Source organism: Podarcis pityusensis, assembly GCF_964106645.2.
Source record: "Podarcis pityusensis genome assembly, chromosome: 1".
NCBI classification, from domain to species: Eukaryota; Metazoa; Chordata; class Lepidosauria; order Squamata; family Lacertidae; genus Podarcis; species Podarcis pityusensis.
This window is the reverse complement of record NC_138028.1, coordinates 28781349-28801451: the sequence shown is the minus strand read 5'-3', so window position 1 is coordinate 28801451 and position 20103 is coordinate 28781349. Positions and strand designations below refer to the sequence as shown.

Genomic DNA, 20103 nt, shown 5'->3' with positions numbered 1-20103 from the left:
AGAGGGCAGAAAATTAAAAGCAGAACAAGGAATAACCGCAGATGCTGTAATACAAGACAAGAGAATAAATGTGTAGGAGACAAATGGACCGCACTTTGTTCGAAAGTGGAAGGACTGGGAGCCTCAGATTCAGTAATGTAGCCTGTGCTTTATATGGATCACTTATATAAAATGCCAGGGTAACAGTTTTACAGCAGGTATCTTGACCTGCTAGATTATGGATGCTGGAGTATCAGTACTCGCTTGCTTTTTGTTCTGATCTATGTAAGAAACATGGGGGCACGGGTGGCGCTGTGGGTAAAACCTCAGCGCCTAGGACTTGCCGATCGCATGGTCGGCGGTTTGAATCCCCGCGGCGGGGTGCACTCCCGTCGTTCGGTCCCAGCGCCTGCCAACCTAGCAGTTCGAAAGCACCTCCGGGTGCAAGTAGATAAATAGGGACCACTTTATAGCGGGAAGGTAAACGGCGTTCCGTGTGCTGCGCTGGCTCGCCAGATGCAGCTTGTCACGCTGGCCACGTGACCCGGAAGTGTCTGCGGACAGTGCTGGCTCTCGGCCTATAGAGTGAGATGAGCGCACAACCCTAGAGTCTGGCAAGACTGGCCCTTATGGGCAGGGGTACCTTTACCTTTTTATGTAAGAAACATACATTACTTTCTTAATTTCTACAACCAAGAACATTCATGTGATGGAATCACAGAATCAATGTAGTGGGAATAGATGGGCATTGCAAATTGTTTCAAAGGCATAAAGAGGACATAGCTTTTAACGGTAAAAATGGCAAAGTTCAAATGCCCCAGTGATAATTACAGGTGAATATCGTGGAAAAGTTCATTTATTTCAGTAATTCAGTAATTTAAAAGGTGAAACTAATATATGAGATAGACTCATGACATGCAAAGCGAGATATGTCAAGCCTTTATTTGTTATAATTGTGATGATCATGGCGTACAGCTGATGAAAACCCCAAATTAACAATCTCAGAAAATTAGAATATTAAATGACCAACACCAGCTGATGACATGGCTCCCCAAATCAACACAGACTGTGGAAACTTCACACTGGACTTCAAGCATCTGGCATTGTGTGCCTCCCCATTCTTCCTCCAGACTCTGGGTCCTTGGTTTCCAAATGAGATGGCAAAAGCTGCTCTCATCAGAAAAGAGATTTGGGGAGCCATGTCATCATCTGGTGTTGGTCCACTGTGCTTCATTAAGTCCAGGGTCGACACAGCCATCTACCAGGAGATTTTGGAGCATTTCATGCTTCCTTCCGCAGATGAGCTTTATGGGGATGCTGACTTCATTTTCCAGTAGGACTTTGGCACCTGCCCACACTGCCAAAAGTACCAAAACCTGGTTCAATGCCCATGGGATTACTGTGCTTGATTGGCCAGCAAACCCGCCTGACCTGAACCCCATAGAGAATCTATGGGGCATTGCCAAGAGACAGATGAGAGACATGAGGCTGAGCAATGCAGAAGAGCTGAAGGCTGCTATTGAAGCTTCCTGGTCTTCCATAACACCTCAGCAGTGCCACAGGCTGATAGCATCCATGCCACGCAACACTGAAGCAGTAACTGATGCAAAAGGGGCCCAACCAAGTACTGGGTACATATGCATGCTTCTACTTCTCAAAGGTCAAATATTGCTCTATTTGCAGTCCTTGTTTTGCTGATTTCATTTAATATTCTAATTTTCTGAGATTGTTAATTTGGGGTTTTCATCAGCTGTATGCCATGATCATCACAATTATAACAAATAAAGGCTTGACATATCTCAGTTTGCATGTCATGTGTCTATCTCATATATTAGTTTCACCTTTTAAGTTGAATTACTGAAATAAATGAACTTTTCCACGATATTCTAATTTTCCAAGTTTCACCTGTATCTTCTTCAGATAATTCAGCAATAAGACTTTCTTATTCACATTCCCAGGTAAAAATAGAGTCATGTTCAAGGGTTGGGGAATGCCATATGCATTGGTACCTCGGTTTAAGAACAGTCCGGTTTAAGAAACATTCAGTTTACAAACTCCGCAAAACTGGAAATGGTGTCCCGGTTTGAGAACTTTACCTCGGTCTAAGAACAGAATCCGAATGGTGGAAGGGCACTGGTGGTGGGAGGCCTCATTAGGGAAAGCGTGCCTCGGTTTAAGAACAGTTTCGGTTTAAGAACGGACTTCAGAAACAGATTAAGTTCGTAAACCGAGGTACCACTTAATGTAATACTTTACTAAAGAGAGAAGATTCAAGCCTACCAGTATTATGATTATAAAGAGGAATTTGGACATTTTCATTCATGGGCTGATGGCTGATTCAGTGGGGTCATCCACAGGACTAATCTAAGAAGGAAGAGAATCATCAACGAAGTGGAGGGGGAATGGCTTTGTTTCAGCAACAGCAGCCAAGAGAAACAGTGGGGCTGAACCTCTGTTTAAAAAATGAGACCTATTTGCACAATCTCAGTGTTTCTCCAGTAAAAAAAACAGTCAACTCAATAGAAAGTTTTACCTGAGAATTGAATATGAGCATATTCAGTGCTTCTCTGTTTGCAGCTGAATCCTGTGACCCAGTGCTGTTCAATGAGCCATCAGTTAGTTGCTGGTCCCCAGTGATTTTACCACAGCCCAGGTTGGATGAGATGCTTCAGGGACCTAATATAGCACTGGTCCCTGGCACAGTTGGGGTGTGGAATGCCACTCCACCACATCAGATAGCTTGAGAAGCACTGGTCCACACTGACTGGCAGTGGCTCTCCAGGACACATGGCTTGTGATTAGCCTAGAAGAATTGGCTGCTTGCAGGGTGGTTGGTAAGCCTCAGCCCCAGCATGTCTTCAGATTGCCTTGCTTCTCTGCACACACACACACCCCAGCAAACACACACACATGCAATTCCCACCCTGTGTGGCCCATTAGCCTGTGCAGACTTTCAGGCATTGGGGGGCAGCTGCAGTGCAAGAACAAGGAGTGTTGGTTTCAGTCCTTAAAATGTGCAGCTCAAGGCTGTGCATTGCCAAGTGTTTTGGGGAGAGTTGAAAGGGCTTAGATTTGATTGGGTGTATTCTGTGATTTTGGACTACTTATGTGGAAAGAAAGATAAGCATGTATGGGGGACAGGAGAGTTGGACAAGCATCTGTTGTGCCTTGGGCTTTCACCACACACAATAACACAAATTAGGTTTCTTTGTGTGCATACTTTTCAGATAGTGGTAAAGTGGGTAAGAACCAGAGAATGGATGTAATATGCAGTTTGAAATATATAATTTTGTTGTATGAACCAGCTGGGTTTGCTTACAGTACTAAAACATTTTTATTGCTAACCATTTGTGTGTATGTGTGTGCGTGTGTGCTGGTGCATGTGTAATGAGAATGTTTAAGGAAAAAATCATGGTGGAATTGTCCTTTACAGGTGGCAGAATTATACTCTGCAAGTTTACAGGACAGATTTGTGTTCTACCAGTTGAGGGAGATTATAGGGCAGTGAAGTGATGTGGTATTCATTGGATGATGCCATTGATGTTCAAAGTACACAAGCACTTTGTTTTCAGGAATAAACTTTATTTCATGCAAGCAGCTTTCCATGCCAGCTGCAATATTTAATAATGTCTCTTCTCTCTATGTGGGTATATGTGTGTGAGAGAGACAGACAGAGAGAGAGAGAGAGAGAGAGAGAGAGAGAGAGAGAGAGAGATGCAGAACAATATAGGTATACTCTCAAGCTGGTTTGGAGGTTCTAGCAGGGGAACACAGCTATCGTATACCCTTGACCGAAGAACGGTACACTCCTATCTGGGATGGTCATCCTCTTCCACCGAGCGCACAGCTTTGGGAGGGACGCGCATGGAGCCAAGAAATGTGTGCAAAAATATACTTACTAGCGTGAAGTATGCAAAAAATGCATATGTTAATGAAAATAGCATACAAAAAAAAATTGTAGTAAGAAAAACATTATGGCCCAGGCACCACATCCTCCTGAAAGATGGTTTGTCAATGTGATGCCCTCCAGATGTTGTTAAAATCCAGTTAGTATTACTGCTAGTCAGGGATGATGGGAATTGTAGTCCAACAGCATCTGGAAGCTACCTGTTGGCTCTGCAGGGAGGTGGGACCGATTCGGATGGTCCGCCCCCGCCACTTAATGGATCCAAATGGTTTCCAGAGAGCGGTAGGGGATGCTTTATCCCATGTTGATGGCCTTTCAGCTGATTCCCTGGTGGCCCGCTGGAATGTGGAGTTAACCAGGGCTATTGACTGTTTGGCTCCGAAGCGCCCTCTCCGATTGCATGGAGCCCGGACGGCCCCGTGGTTTTCCACGAATCTGAGGGCAATGAAACAATCGTTGAGACGGCTAGAGCGCCGGTGGCGGATGACCCATTCTGAAGCTGACCGGACACAGGTTAGAGCTCAGTGTCGAGCCTACCAAGTGGCGGTAGCGACGGCGAAGAAGGCTTTCTTCGCCGCCTCTATTGCATCTGCAGAAAACAGCAGCAGGAGACTTTTTCAGGTGGTCCGCAATTTAGCGGAACCACCTGCTACATCGGGGCCCAATACGGGCCACATGATCTCCTGCAATGATTTTGCAAAGTTTTTTGCAGATAAAGTCGCTCAGATTCGGGAAGAGGTAGACGCCACCGTGGGAACAGGGCCGGGGCGGGGGAGTGCTAGAGTCCTGTCTAGTCAAATTGTGTGGGATCAATTCCAATCTGTTACCTCCGAGGATGTGGACAGGCTGCTTGGACGAGTGAAACCAACCACCTGTCTCCTTGATCCTTGCCCATCCTGGCTTATAAAAGCTAGCCGGGAAGGGCTGGGCGATGGGCTTCGTGGGGTGGTGAATGCTTCCCTCCGTGAGGGAGCCTTCCCAGACCCGCTGAAAGAGGCGGTTATTAAACCGCTTCTTAAAAAACCATCTTTAGATGCGGCCACGATGGCCAACTATCGCCCAGTCTCAAATCTTCCATTCTTGGGCAAGGTGATTGAGCGAGTGGTTGCTGAACAACTCCAGGCACGCCTGGAAGAAGCGGACCATTTGGATCCCTTCCAATCGGGATTCAGGCCTCATCACGGGACTGAAACTGCCTTGGTCGCACTGGTTGATTATCTCCGGCGGGCTAGGGACAAAGGTGAGAGCTGTTTCCTAGTTCTGCTGGATCTCTCAGCGGCGTTTGATACCATCGACCATAACATCCTTCTGGACCGTCTTGAGGGGCTGGGAGCTGGGGGCACTGTCATACAGTGGTTCCGCTCCTTCCTCCTGGGCCGTGTTCAGAAAGTGGTGGTGGGGGATGAGTGTTCAGACCCTTGGGCTCTCACTTGTGGGGTGCCTCAGGGTTCTGTCCTCTCCCCCATGCTTTTTAATATCTATATGAAGCCGCTGGGAGAGATCATCAGGGGGTTTGGACTGGGTGTTCATCAGTATGCAGATGACACCCAGCTCTACCTCTCCTTTAAATCAGAACCAGTGAAGGCGGTGAAGGTCCTGTGTGAGTGTCTGGAGGCGGTTGGAGGATGGATGGCGGCAAACAGATTGGGGTTGAATCCTGACAAGACAGAAGTACTGTTTCTGGGGGACAGGAGGCGGGCAGGTGTGGGGGATTCCCTGGTCCTGAATGGGGTAACCGTGCCCCTGAAGGACCAGGTGCGCAGCCTGGGAGTCATTTTGGACTCACAGCTGTCCATGGAGGCACAGGTTAAATCCGTGTCCAGGGCAGCTGTGTACCAGCTCCATCTGGTACGTAGGTTGAGACCCTATCTGCCCGCGGACTGCCTCGCCAGAGTGGTGCATGCTCTAGTTATCTCCCGCTTGGACTACTGCAATGCGCTCTACGTGGGGCTACCTTTGAAGGTGACCCGGAAACTACAACTAATCCAGAATGCAGCAGCCAGACTGGTGACTGGGAACAGCCGCCGAGACCATATAACACCGGTCTTGAAAGACCTACATTGGCTCCCAGTACGTTTCCGAGCACAATTCAAAGTGTTGGTGCTGACCTTTAAAGCCCTAAACGGCCTCGGTCCAGTATACCTGAAGGAGCGTCTCCACCTCCATCGTTCTACCCGGACACTGAGGTCCAGCACCGAGGGCCTTCTGGCGGTTCCCTCACTGCGAGAAGCCAAGTTACAGGGAACCAGGCAGAGGGCCTTCTCGGTAGTGGCGCCCTCCCTGTGGAACGCCCTCCCACCAGATGTCAAAGAGAACAACAACTACCAGACTTTTAGAAGACATCTGAAGGCAGCCCTGTTTAGGGAAGCTTTTAATGTTTGATGTATCATAGTATTTTAATATTCTTTTGGAAGCCGCCCAGAGTGGCTGGGGAAACCCAGCCAGATGGGCGGGGTATAAATAATAAATTATTATTATTATTATTATTATTATTATTATTATTACCATTGCTCTGGAGGAAATGTCACATTCTTTCAGTTCCCTGCTAAATCCTGTTCTGTGCTTATCATTGTGTTTAATCTTTGCTAGCTCAGCCAGAAATCTCGCTTCACAGTTGCCCTCCCCATCCCTTGACCTTCATGGCCTGGCCCCAAACCATCACATCTTAATTTTTCATTGTGCTTTTTCTCTGCTTTCACTTCATGTCAGCATCCAGGATGTTTTCTAGCTCACCAAACACAGAAGCATGACAGGTATCATCTCACTCTTCCTGCCTCTAGAGGCAGATTTAGGGGAGCACGACTGGTTCAGTTGCACTGGGTGCAGACACTCAGGGGCACCACAGCTATGAGGTAGAATGGAAGGCAAGAGGTAGAGGGGTCCCGAATTTTGGCCTCACAGAGGGCGCTGCTGAAATTTGAGGCCCTCAGGTCCACCACTGCTCCCTCGCTAATTAAATTACAGACTTCACAATCCTGGACACTACCATAGCTTCTGTTTCTGTCCTGGCCTCCTTCATTAGGGTCTCCTGCACTGTAACTTTTGTACCAGTGTAGTGTAATGGTTAAAGTGTAGGTCCAGGGAGACCTGGGTTCTCAGATCCTCACTCAGCCACAAGCTTCACCAGCTGCCATCTTTCAGTATAGCAGGTTGTTGTATAAAGGAGCAAGAACCCAGGAGAACATGCTGCCCACCAGCTGTGGGCTGTTTTGCAGCTCACAATCAGAGAAGAAAGGAAGCATCAGCTGCTAGAGTTCCTTCAGGTGAGTCAGATCTCTGCAAGACCTATGCTGTAAACTGCCCAGAGTGGCTGGGGAAATCCAGGCAAACTAACAGTGGGCATGACTCACATTACAGTCCTTATGATTCTGTTAGGACACGAGGCACAGCCACAAGTCTTAAAAGCTATCATCCTTGCACTGGGAGCAGACCCTCAGGGGCACCACAGCTATGAAGTAGAATGGAAGGCAAGAGGCAGAGGGGTGCCGAATTTTGGCCTCACACAGGGCATTGATGAAATTTGAGGCCCTGAAGTCCACCACTGCTCCCTCTCTAATGAAGTAATAATAATAATTAATAATTTATTATTTATACCCCGCCCATCTGGCTGGGTTTCCCCAGCCACTCTGGGCGGCTTCCAACTGAATATTAAAAACAGTACAGCATTAGACATTAAAAACTTCCCTAAAGAGGGCTGCCTTCAGTTGTCTTTTAAAAGTAAAATAATTATTTATTGCCTTGACATCTGCTGGGAGGGCGTTCAACAGGGCAGGCGCCACTACCAAGAAGGCCCTCTGCCTGGTTCCCTGTAACCTTACTTCTCGCAATGAGGGAACCGCCAGAAGGCCCTCGGCCGTTTAGGGCTTTAAAGGTCAGCACCAACACTTTGAATCGTGCTCGGAAACGTACTGGGAAGTTACAGACTTTGCAGTCCTGGGCACTACCATTGCTTCTGTTTCTGTCCTGGCCTCCTTCATTAGGGTCTCCTGCGCTGTAACTTTTGTAGCAGTGTAATGTAATGGTTAAAGTGTAGGTCCAGGGAGACCTGGGTTCTCAAATCCTCAATCAACCACAAGCCTCACTTGGCGTCCTTGGGCCAGCTGCCATCTTTCAGCTAAGCACGTTGTAGTGAGAATAAAAAGGGAAAGGGGGAAACCATGTACATGACCTTGAGCTCCTTGGAGGAAAGGTGAGAAATAATAACAGTAACCATAACAATAATAAGCGACATTCCACAAATGAGTCCCTTCAATGCAAGGATTTCCATATGTGCACTCCTTAAATCTGCTCCAGAGGGTTGGGGGAAACCATTAGATCAGATTTAGGAGGGACAGAGCAGGAGAAGAGGGGCAGAACATTGTGCTATGCAAGTAAAAGTCCTTTTGCTTGTGCAAAAATTGCCCTAGTGCTATGTCAGATTCCACCTATCTGTTACCATTATCAATATTACTGCCATTATTGTTATTAATAAGCCTGACCAACCACCAAGTCACCTGCTGCTTACAGTAGACCTCTGGGTATCCTACAGCTTCATTTAGTCAATGAAAATTCATTGTAAGTGTAGCGGAATACTACCAGCCCAAATCAATTCACAATTCTGTAGGAGGTATTGGCAGTGTATTCTCCATGCTTCTCTCCTCCAGCAGTGCTATGGAAAATCAAGCACTTTGCTTAATTCAAATAATGTCTGTCTGTCTAAAGTAAGAACGTGCCTCAGGTCATCTTGAATGAATGGCATTGTACTGATTACAGCAAGTAAAATGAGAGAGAGGCCCTCCAGCCAAACTTTGATCTGCAGTTGCAGTTGGTTGCTTTGACCATATGGAACAATCAACCACCTTTTGAAAATTGCATAACTGCATAATTCTTTTTATATTAAATAAAAATGGGTTCCAAACCAGGAACATTTGTTCCATTTCTAACTTTCTGCAATGGAATTCAGATAGACTGAAAAGCTCTGGAATGTTGGAACTATGACAGATTGAAATTTAGGGAATCCACTCATTCTAAAATAAATAAATAGATACTACTTTCATGTAAATACAGATTTTTATATTGAGTAATTAGGATGGCAAATAACACAGCCTCAAGACTCCCAAAGTGGCAGTGGAATATAGGATTAGTTTAATTTAGCATATACCCAACTACCATACCCACCCTTATCTTTTTTTTCCCCTTGGCAGTACAGAGGTTTTGCAAGTCAATCAATCAATACCTTTCATTTCTGATATTCAAGACATGATTGATGTTGGACTTAACCGCCCAGGGGTCCTTTACCTTTTTTTTTTTTTTACCTGTAGCCAAAGCAGCCCCACCAATGCACAGGAAGGAGGGATCAGTAGTATTTTAAGTCTGCAGAAGTCTTTAAAGGAAAAAACCTTGAACATTCTTTGAGTTACAAGTTGTCATGGAATTAATTTTGTAAGTAAACCGCATATGTTCACTTTTAATCTCTTTCACTTGCAGACTATAGGGGCACATATTACATTTGCCACATCTGTAATGACCTCTCATAATTGTAGATGATGGTTCTAGACAGTCAGTCCTAACTAATTGATTTCGTAGGGACCCTTTCTTTCTCAGGCCCAAAAGGGGTGGATCTTTACAGCCAGGAATATCTTCAACGATGTGCCATAGTTTATTTATAATGTTCCTAATTGTGCTCTGAATCCCTAGTCCCAATTACCATTGTTTAAAATATCCTTGCCTTGTTCTTTTATTCTGACCAAGTCTTTCAACCATCTGGTGAAAGTGTACACCGGAGTCTGGTCTTATCAGATGGCATAAATTTCCCTCTCGGAATAATATGTGTGCAGCACAAGTATGTGGATTTCTCACAGGTTTTCATACTCACAAATGGTATCCGAAGTATCCCTAAGTGAGGAACCTTGTCTTGGCTGGGAATGTGAATCAGTTCAGGCATTCTGCATCCTTCATTCCCTCTCACCCATTCCAAGATGCTCTCACATTGCCTCCTGTGCTGTCTCTAGCCTCATTCTCCTCCTGTTGCCCTCCTGGTGCTTCCACTTCCTCCTCCTCCTCTCCCATGATTTCCCAACTTTCCCCCTCATCTGCCTCTGAGCTGTGACCTCCCTCAAATCCCTGCTGTAAATCTAAACTGTCTTCCTCTTCTCTGGAAGGGTCAGGCTGGGGAGGTGGTCTCCACCATTCCTTCTCTGCCCAGTCCCTGACAAAGAGCCATTTCCAGTCAGTGTGGACAATATTGACCATTATGGACCAATGGACGGAAAGCAACTTCCTGTTTTCCAAACATTGATAGTGCTCTCACCTCTTTGCTGAATGAGATTTAGAACCTTCCACAGCCCTTCCCATATCTAAATGGAATCTTGATGCCTGAAGAAGTATGTTTTTGAAAAGAAAAGGGGAGTATATGCTTCAAGATTGTTTTCATTGTGAAAAATAAACAGTTTCTACTTAGATCTGGTACTGTGATTTCCAAGGAAGTCCAGGCTATGAAGGTAAATGAATAATAGGATTATTGCCGACTTTCAATCCAGCTGTACTGGTAAATTAATCAGCGTACTCATATTGTGTTATTATAGGATTCATTTTTTTAAAAAAATCTGGTAAGTGATAAGCCCTCATAATTGAAGCAAAGGACAAGAATATCTTCAGGATATCTAGTGCACTCTCTGTAAGCAAAATAATAATAACTAGCAGAAATTGCCCAGTGAATTCTAAGAGGCCTTATAAAGTTTTGGAATCAGTGGTTAAAACCAGTTTTGAAAGGGCCAGACTGGCATCTTCATCCAATAGGGCTTCCAGTTGTATCCAAATGTAGACAAGAGGCTTGCTCCTTGAGCTCAGGAACCATCATGCAAAATTTTGTTAAATGGTATCCACATGCCTAGAGAACTTTTTTAAAAATAAAGCAAATGAGGATGATGCTTGGGATTGTTATAATAAAATTACATGGTGAACAGATGCTACATGTTTTGATATGATGATGATGTTCCCTGGCCTCATACCCAGAAACAAAGTTTAGGGGAGCGATGGTTGGCTTCAAAAGAGAATAGAGCATAAGAAGCCCAGAATTCTTCTCCAGCTTTGAAAGCTGTCTCTGTGCAAACAGAAAGGGATAATTTCCATTGGTTTCCACAGGAAGTTTTCCATAGTGGGACTGAACAAACCTACTCTCGGGCTCAAAAAAATAAAAATATAAATTCCCTCAGGGCATCCTCATGGTGATGGAACTGCCCTCCAATATTATTTTTGGGTGCAGCCTTAGAAAACATCTCGTGCAAATGGATCATAGAATCATAGAATCATAGAGTTGGAAGAGACCACAAGGGCCATCGAGTCCAACCCCCTGCCAAGCAGGAAACATTTGCACAGGGGCTACTTTTTAAAGATGCCCTCCCCACCAACAAAACACTGTGTCTGAGGGACAAAAACCAAAAACCAGCGGGAGACATTCTTGTCTCAAAGGTCTATTGCAGGGGTGAGGAAGTATTTTCTTCCCATATATATGGAGATCAGTCTTGGAAAGAGGGATTGTACAATATATTGAGATAACCCACTCCATTTGTTTGCCCAGGACTCTAGTTCTCAGCAGTCCCAAATTTTAGCTGCCCCCATAGAAGCCAACTGCTAGGGGCTGAGGTCCCTTCACTCCCCAATGAAATATTTGAAGGGGCTGTCCCCCTAAAGTTGATGGGCATTTCAATTCAAATTGTGTGTGTGCGTGTGCATGTGTGCATGCGCCACATCGTGTGATTGATTATGTGGGGCGGGGCTTACCGCCCCCCCATATTTTATTCAATTTGGCATCCCTGACTGCCCCTATTTTAAGACATTCAGGTCCACTCTTTCCTCTTAGAGCATATTAATTGCTATTTGTCTCTCTGTCTGGTTCTTATTAGCTAGGATCAAAGATGCAAATGATTACTGGGATTTATTCAAGTATGCTGTCAACATTCTTGAGCTGTAAGAACAGACAGTGTTTCCATTCTTCACTAGTTCACCTTTTCCACTTAAATATAGCCAGCAATTCAGTTGTTACATCGTTCTGTTTACAGTGGTACCTCGGTTTTCTAACGTAATCTGTTCTGGAAGACCATTCAAGTTCTGAAATGTTCGAAAATCGAGGCGCGGTTTCCAGCTGACAGGATATTACACTCAGCGGAAGCCACCTCAGAAGTTCGACTTCCGAGGCATGTTCGAAAACCGTAGCATTTACTTCCAGGTTTATGGTGCTCGAAAACTGAAATGTTTGTCAATGGAGACGTTCGAAAACCGAGGTACCACTGTACTTAGAAATCTAATTTATACACCCAAGATGGCATGTTCAGATCATAAAGTTGCTGTTCAGCATAAAACAAATAAGGCATGGTAATTGTGCATGCTCAATTTGCAAAATAATTGTCAGCATAGTATTTGCCTCCCTTCCCCAACTTCCTGCCTTGGTGGTGACCTCTGAATGACACTCAAGGCTCACTGTTGTTCTCATGCAAGCTTGTCTGTATGCTGTAACTAGTAAGTAGAAGATACTGAGAAATTGTTTGCATTAGTAGTCCCTGGGCACAGATGTTCCTCTGATACTTCTTTCCCCCATCCTATCTTTTTGATCCCTTTCCATGTCCCTGTAACGTTTCAGCCACCAGCTTGTGATCACAGAATGACATTTATTATTTCTTAGGTTTCAAGATACCTTTTGTAGTCCTAGAATAATAGAGTTTTAGTATTGGGAAAGTAATCATGCTCATCCCTTTGTGCAGCACCAGGCTTAACATGAACGATTCTTAAGAAGTGTTTCGTTTTCTTGTATAAGCAGTCAAGGACACAGGCTGCAATCCAGTACATGTTATACACATTTAAGTCTCACTGTTTTGTCTGCTGGAATGTGGTTTGAGCTTTTTTTCCCATTGAACAGCCATTTTCAAAATTAACAAAGGCTTAAAAGGGGGGGGGTATCCTTAATAAGCATCGTGTAGGGCTTTGTTGCTTCATTATGAACAACCTTGCAAATGTCTTTGGGCTGGAGTGGAAGATATTTCTCCCATGAGCCATATATTGCCTTACTGCCTATTCCTAGCTGGGCAGAACTTCTGAATTCATTCAATTCACAGAGATGACTTCCTGACTTGATTACAACTATTGTGCATTTTCTCTTTACGTGTGCTGAAATCTATGTGTATAGGTAGCATTTGGACATTCCTATCCCTACAAGGATGGCTTATCAGGTGGATGAGGAAGAGCTGCATGCACTCAATTCGCTCCTAAAGTGACCTGGGTTGAGAGTGAAGTAATGTGGAATCTGGCCCTTTCTTATATCCCAAACTAGACTTCTTACACTCCATAAAAACTGGCCAATGAAAAGTAGGGATCAGTATCTGGTTCTTGTTTGATGTGCTTAAATTCTTCATCCAATCCTTCTTGAAATTCCTGTTTTCATGTGGATGTCCTGTCTTTAGACCACCCATAATGAAGAGCTAGAGTGTAGTGAGGAAAGCAAAAGTAAATGTCACTAGAAGCAAGTAGGACATCTACCAGAAGACAGCTGACTAAAATATTATTAAATATCAGTGATCATAATTAACTTGTTAGTAAGTTAAGATTTGCTGTTCTTTCAGTGGCTCTTGTTCTATTACTATATTTGCGCATCTTCACCTAATGGCCTCATCCGAGAGGATTTTAACCCATAGCGATGGCATTTAGTATGTGATGTGCACATTTCTTGTAGCTGAGAAAAGTGCAGCTGGATTTTGGATTACGGTGTAATTGCCACAGCAATATTTATTTTAAGTGTGTTGGACACAAATTACGGAACTGGTAAAATGTCCTGGATTTGGAAAGCTGATGATGTTCAGTTTGAAAATGGGAAGGGGATTAAACACATTAGGCATATTTGTTGATTTAGCATTTAAATGACAGGCAGTGTCTGGGACAGTATGTACACAAATTATATCAGGGCTGAATGTGTTCAGTTTCCATACTTAGAGCCCACTTCCCAAACCATATTAATATACCCTTTCCTCTTTAATCAGATCATCAGCCTTCACCTCTTCATTGCATCCATGTAAATACCCTTAAAGTACTCTCCCTTTTTTGTTGCTGTTAGTTACTGTACTACTAAGGCAGATTCATAAATGAATTGTCCCTATGTAGGAGATAATAACTACAGACATCTATGGCTAAACCGCCACGGATGCAGGGTGTAAACAAACTTTTTTAAAATGTGGGGTGTCTGAAGGAGATTTTGTGCAGTTGGAGAAATGCTTTAAAAACCCCTTTGCAACAACATATAATGGCTTTATTATTCTTATCCAGATCATGTGCTGTGACTGAATTCAATTGTAATGGGTTTAGATTCTAACAGGTATTATTCTGTCACACAAGTAGGGTGGCAATAATAAGCAGAAAGTTAAAGAGGTGTCTCACATAAGCAGCTTAAACAGATTTGATAGCCCAATTCTATATTATCATCTTGAATATTACTAAAACTTTCCATATTCATTGATAACTTTCAGAGGAGCTACTAACAGTTCATGTAGTTAGGTGGAAATGTTTAAATCAGTCCTGTCTCCTGATTTATCATTCAACTGGATTCTCATGCAACCAGAATACAATGAACAATTATTCTCCCTCTCTTTTGCTAGTAACTTTTTTATTTATATATATAAAGCATGGAAATGTCCTTTCCTTTCCTAATTATGCTGGGCTCCCTCAGTCATTTGTTGTGATAGTCCTTTTAGAATGTTCTATTGTTGCAGCTCCTCTTTTAATTCTCTCTAGTCAATTATTTTTCTTTGGACCATCCGTTCAATTAGCAAGTAGCCATGGTACTGAATGTTCAGGCTCTGCTGACAGTTCTTTGAAAGGGTGGGACTGCTGTAGTTGTGCATGTTTGTTGCCTTTCTTCCTTGACAATTACAGCCTTTAAAACCAAACACAGCTGTGTTGATTTTGCAAATTCAAATTCTGGGTTTGTGGTTGTTCTTGCAAACCTAATTTAACTCACCAGCCAGTGATAGGCATTAAGTGATGGTCATTAGTCACATGACAGCATGCTGTTTGGGCCACAGTATCCATATTGTAACGCACAATGGTCTGAGCTTACAAGATTCCATGGAATGTTCACAGGTATTCTAATGTTGTAAATGGAACCAGCAACATGGAATGTTCATAGACAGTCTGCGATAGTGACTATATTGAGAGGTCAGTTTCTCTAGGGGTGACAACTTCACACTGACTCTGCGAAAGGTGATACGTGGTGGGCATCGTAGGCAGGCCAGGTTAGATGAGATTCTAGTAGGTAAGGAAGTTAAGCAACAGAGAACCCAGAATCAGTTCAACCAAATCAATGGAACAGATTCAGCAGCAGTCTGAGACAAAGCAATGTGTGGGAAGAGCAGGTAGAGAACAACTTCAGTAACACTAGACAAATTCATGAAAGATCAATAGATCAATGGCTTTTAAGGAATTTTGCCACATTTTTGTCTGAATATTCTGTGTCTGGCATAAAATGATGTCTGGTATTTTGTCTTAGCATGTGATATTTGCCTTCACTATTGGATATTTGGTTTTATTTGAAGGAGAGGCTGGTAGCTCAGTGGTAAAGTAGATTCTGTAGAACAGCCTTACCACAGTTTGGTGGCCTCCCAATTTTTTTCAACTTAAACACCCTACTTAAACGCTTGTCATGCTAGCTGAGGCTGATAGGAGCAAAGTCTAGAACATCTAGCAGGTACCATGCTGGAGAAGGCTGCTTTAAAAGGTGTCTAGTTAAATCCCAGACTTCTCCAGGTAAACTGGGAAAGACTGCTACATGAAAACTCAGGAGAGCCACTGCCAGTCTGTGTAGAGAATTCTGATCTAGATGGGTCAATAGTCTGATTAGCTATAAGGAAGCTTTTCATGTTTTTGATCTTGGTAGTGTGCCCCTATTTGGTCAGGGTCAGCCTAACTGTTGTTATTTATGCTCTATGACCTCTAGGTTAGATTACTGCAACCTGTTATACATGGGGCTGCCTCTGAGTACAGTTCAGAAACTTCAGCTGGTGCAGAATTCAGTGGCCAGGTTGCTCACCAGGAAAGACTATTTGAACACATAATGCCAATCCTGGCCCAGTTGCACTGTCTGCCAGTTTCTGGGCCCAATTCAATGTGGTGGTTTTGACCTCTCAATCCTTAAATGGCTCAGGACCACAGTACCTCAAGGACTGCCTTCCCCCATAAGAACCAAGCACCCTGTGATCATCATCTGAGGCCCTTCTTCATGTGCCTCCTCTACAAGAGGTTCAGAGGACAGCAACACAAGAACTGGCCTTTTCTGCAGTTTCCCCATTTGTGGAATGCTCTCCTCAGGGATGCTCACCTGGTACATTTGTTAAATTTGTTGTTTAGTCGTGCCTGATTCTTTGTGACCCTATGGACCAGAGCACGCCAGGCACTCCTAATTGAACAATCTATGGTGTTTTAAACTGTGGGAGTTATGGTTTTGTTTGTTACTATGTTGGTATACAATTTTGTGTTTTTATGTTGTAAAACACCCTGTGATCCTTGAATAAAGGGTGGTATAGAAATCATCATCATCACTCAACAGCACTGAAATAAATTCTTCATTTAAAGTATTATTATTATTATTATTTGCTTATACACCACCCATCTGGCTGGGCCTACTCAGCCACTCTGGGCAGCTCCCAACAGAATATTAAAAACACAATAAAACATCAAACAATATACAGTGGTACGTCTGGTTACGAACGCTTCGGGTTATGAACGCTTTGGGTTACGAATTCCACTAACCTGGAAGTAGCTGCTCCTGGTTGCAAACTTTGCCCCAGGATGTGAACGGAAAGTGCACGCACAGTGGGAGGCCCCATTAGCGAAAGCGCACCTCAGGATAAGAACAGTTTCAGCTTAAGAATGGACCTTCGGAACAAATTAAGTTCATAACCAGAGGTACCACTGTATCTGACATACAAAAATGTTTTGTATGTTTGGCAGCTAATATGCAATAGTGGTCAGTGTTAGTACTTGAGAGTTAATCAGCAATTATCAGTGCTGGTTTTTGTACTGCTTTATTCATTAGTTTGACTATTCAGGTAACATCAAGAGTTGACACAAAACAATCAAATGCTAAGATCAAATCTGAAACGTCTACAAGTTTTGATTTTTCAAAAATCAAAATTGTTTCAGCTGCAGCTGACTGTATTGGTGCCCTCTTTCGCATTTGGCCTTTGAGAGTGATTGACACACTCAAAGACCCGTGTACAGTATTCATTCTTCAGCAAAATGTAGTTGGGTGACATGGAGATCAAATAACTGCTACTGAAACAACTTTCTAAAATGAACTATATCCTGTTACCATTCTTTGATGAGAGAACTGTGGAAATCCACACCCGCTATAGAAGGTCGTGTTCGGGATATCCAAAACTGCACCTCTCAACAGAATTTCAGCAGGTCCTATTGGATTTTAATGGTGCTATGCTGTGGTTGAAATTTTTAAAATGTAGTTCAAAGTACTTCCAAGTTTGTGTTTGTGTTTTGCCTATAGAAATATGTGAGGAAAGGATTCGGGTTGTGGGGAGAGTAATCTGCAGCTTTCATTCACTTTGGTCTTATGAGGGTGTTCTTAATCTATATGTACGTGTCCCTGCAGGAGGCCCAAACTTAGCAATGTTCCAAGTTAATAGACTGTCACAGGAGTAAATCAGTCTCTAGGTGGGTTTAAGAAGGCTCAAAGTATGAGGGCAGCAGTAGGGCCATGTTAAATCCTTGGCTGTTCCTTGGTTGATGCTGCTGCTGCCTTGCTTGTGACTTGATTTTAATACTTTGGACAATGTTTAGCATCTCCCTCTATACTTATGCGCTTGGCACTTTTGTTGGGGTGAGAGAAAAATATGTCTGAGAGCGGCTATGAAATTCAGTGGTTGTTTTGTTCGAAGGCCATTGACAGGCGCCTGGAATAGTGCTCACAATTGCTTTCTTTGTTGCTTGATGCTCTGAAGGATTATTCTGTTCTAAAGAGAAGCAAGAGGTCGCTCTCAAATACCAATTTTGACACAAAGACCTGCCGTTTGCTGTTCTTTCTCAGCTTTGTGCTGGGGAAAAAGCACACACATACACGCACAATTCCTTTTCCCGCCTTACTTTCTCAGTTTAACTGTCGAATTGTAATTACTTGGACATCCAACTATTTTTTGGTAGCAGTCCAGCTGCCTTTCCTCTCTTCATCAAGCTCCCATGGAATATGTCCTTTCTTTCTTTCTTTCTTTCTTTCTTTCTTTCTTTCTTTCTTTCTTTCTTCATTTTGTCAAGCAACACACTGCCATTTCTTCATCTCTTTCTCTTACAGTGACTTCTTTGTGCACTCTCTCTCTCTCTCTCTCTCTCTCTCTCTCTCTCTCTCACACACACACACACACACACAAAATCAATGGCATAATTTGGTCAAGAGTATATACCTATATTGAGGGACGTGGGTGGCGCTGTGGGTTAAACCAAAGAGCCTAGCACTTGCTGATCAGAAGGTCAGCGGTTTGAATCCCCACGATGGGGTGAGCTCCCGTTGCTCGGTCCCTACTCCTGCCAACTAGCAGTTCGAAAACATGTCAAAGTGCAAGTAGATAAATAGGTACCACTCTGGCAGGAAGGTAAATGGCATTTTTGTGCGCTGCTCTGGTTCACCAGAAGCGGTTTAGTCATGCTGGCCACATGACCCGGAAGCTGTACACCGGCTCCCTCAGCCAATAAAGCGAGATGAGCGCCGCAACCCCAGAGTCGGTCACAACTGGACCTAATGGTCAGGGGTCCCTTTACCTTTACCTTTACCTTTATATACCTATAACTGTATTCCAAAGCTGAGCCTGAGACCCAACCCTGAGAAACGTTTTTAACAACAGAAAGCAATGGGACTTTCAAACATGTCCACAATATCTTTCTTTCATTACCAGGCATCCATCACTTACTCTCCAGACACATGAGATTAGAGAGCAGATCTTTCAGAGCTTTTACTTCCAAGCCCATTTGAACACTTCTGCCTTTGGAAACTAAGCACTGACAGTGGCTGTAGAGCAAAGCTGATATCTTAATAATGTCTGTTTCAGTCCTGCCCGTCAGTTGTTTACCAATGTCCCTCTGATGATGAACATATGAAGCTGCCCTTGATGGAGCCAGCCCAGCAGTTTTGACCACTTTGAATGGCAGCAACGCTCCAAGGCTTGGGGCATAGGGACTTTCTTTGCCCTCTGCCAGGGGTCCCTGTACCACCAAAGGATATCTCTGGGACCAGATACATGCAAAACATGCACTCTACCATTGACCTATGGTCCCTCCAATATATCAGGCTATTATTCCCACTGGGCAATGGCTTAGCTAATGTATGAGAGAATGAAAAAATAATGGGGAAATGCCCAGCAACTTTCAAAATGTTAGAAATAAAGGTAAGATGGGAAACATATAGAATGCAGGAATGCACAAAGGCAAAACTACATTTCGGGGTTGGCATCTAGAGCCAAAATTGCATATAGTCAAAACACACTGGGTTCAGTGGTGAGTGGGATTGCCGAAGTCCTTTTTCCCAGACTCCCACTCCCTCCCTCTTTTTCTTTCTTTCTTTCTTTCTTTCTCTTTCTTTCTTTCTTTCTTTTTGCTAAGCATGCAAAGCAGAATGCACACAAGTTAACTGCACATAAGTCGTGGGGTTGCTTTTTTAAAAAACAAAACAAAAACTCTAGCGCTTATATATAGCCTTCTCATATAAATGTTCAACGTGTTTTTGACAACTGAAGCAATGATCCATGCCAGGAATCAATATAACCTGTTTCTTCTTTTAGCTAAAATAAGGTTTCCATAGTGAGCAAAACAAGGTGTTCAAGCCTTTCTGTGCATAGTTGGGACCAAAGGAAAACAGCAACTCATCTGCTGTCAGCCATTCTTATCTTAGCCCAGAGGTTAGGCAATTCTAAGGAAAAGGAAAGAAGAGAACTAATTTATATAGCTCCTGAATGACAGGCAAACGGAAAGCCAACCCCCGGGATAGAGGAGTTATTATTTGACTCCCCCCGCCCCCATCCCTAGTAGCAGGCTCAGGTTTTTTTGGTAGTAACTGATGAATCTCCCTATTTATGGCCCCTGTTAGTTTTTGTATGTGTCCTTTCTGTGAATAGGATGCGTCTTTGGCTTCATCCAGCATGGCTCTTCTTATGTTATTGTGCACACATTGTATGCTGTAGTCTAAACCACTGAGCCTC

At 43.6% G+C, this 20103-nt stretch overlaps 1 protein-coding gene and 1 long non-coding RNA gene across 26 annotated transcripts in view; both read left to right on the top strand.

Moving 5' to 3' along the window:
* The window catches only part of NRXN3 (neurexin 3), a 1227884-nt gene that overhangs the window by 499231 nt on the left and 708550 nt on the right, over positions 1–20103 (top strand). The window lies entirely within an intron of this gene.
* The window catches only part of LOC308459343, a 57011-nt gene that overhangs the window by 17372 nt on the left and 19536 nt on the right, over positions 1–20103 (top strand). The window contains exons 3-4 of one of the 2 annotated variants that reach the window (XR_013978019.1): positions 7033–7149; positions 9187–9219. This is a non-coding gene — a long non-coding RNA (uncharacterized lncRNA). Of the gene's footprint in view, positions 1–7032; positions 7150–9186; positions 9220–20103 lie in introns of those variants that run through there. The other variant, XR_013978018.1, reaches the window with a different exon arrangement.